This window comes from Corvus brachyrhynchos, unplaced genomic scaffold, assembly GCF_000691975.1.
Source record: "Corvus brachyrhynchos isolate BGI_N302 unplaced genomic scaffold, ASM69197v1 scaffold248, whole genome shotgun sequence".
Lineage (NCBI taxonomy): Eukaryota > Metazoa > Chordata > Aves > Passeriformes > Corvidae > Corvus > Corvus brachyrhynchos.
Window position 1 is genome coordinate 90,739 of NW_008239641.1, and position 924 is coordinate 91,662.

A 924-nucleotide genomic window follows, 5' to 3' on the forward strand; every position below is an offset into this window, starting at 1 on the left:
GTGAAGCTGATGCAGGTACGGGGGTGTCCCCGGCGGGGTTTGGGGACGCTCGGGGGGTTGGGGACGGGGTGACGGTGTCCCCTGGTCCCTGCAGGATGACCTGCACGTGGTGGACACGCTGGAGGTGCCCACGAGTGACCCCCGGTACCTGCTGGAGCTGGCGAGGGTCCGGCGCTGGGGACAGTCCGTGCTCATGGTGGACGTGTGAGAGAGGGGACCTGGAGGGGGCTTGGGGACAGCAGGGACAAGCTGGGGTGGCAGGGACTGTGGGGACGGGGTGTCCGTGGGGTTGGGGACATCAAGAAGCATCCTGGGGACATCACGGATGGAGCACCACGAACTTGGGGATATCCGGGCTGGCTGTCCCTGCTTTGGGGACACCTCGGGGACATTTTGGGGACACTCCAATCCCCTTTTTCCCCCAGGAATGAGTTCCCAGAGAACATCAGCGCCGCGGCCGAGGGCCTCAAATCCGTCACCCTCATCCCAGCCCTGGGTGAGACCCGAACCACTTGGGGACACTTCGGGGACACCCGAGATGTTTTGGGGTGGGGTATCCGTGGGGACAGCCTGGGGACGGTGGGGAAGGGCTGGGGACGGCAGGGACAAAGGGGATGGGGTGTCCATGGGGCTGGGGACACTTTGGGGACAGCAAGAAAGGGCTGGGGCCAGTCTGGAGATGGCCTGGGCACAGCGGGGACGATCTGGGGTGGCAGGGGAAGTGGGCAGGGCGTTGTCCGTGGGGCTGGGGGCACTCAGGGGACAGCAGGGAGGGACAGGCCGTGTCCCCTGATGTCCCCAAGCTGTCCCCTCAGGGCTCAACGTGCACAGCCTGCTGAAGCACCGGACGCTGGTGCTGACCCTGGGCGCCGTCACCTTCCTGGAGCAGCGGCTGGCGGGGGACAACCCGACGCCTCCGGCGCC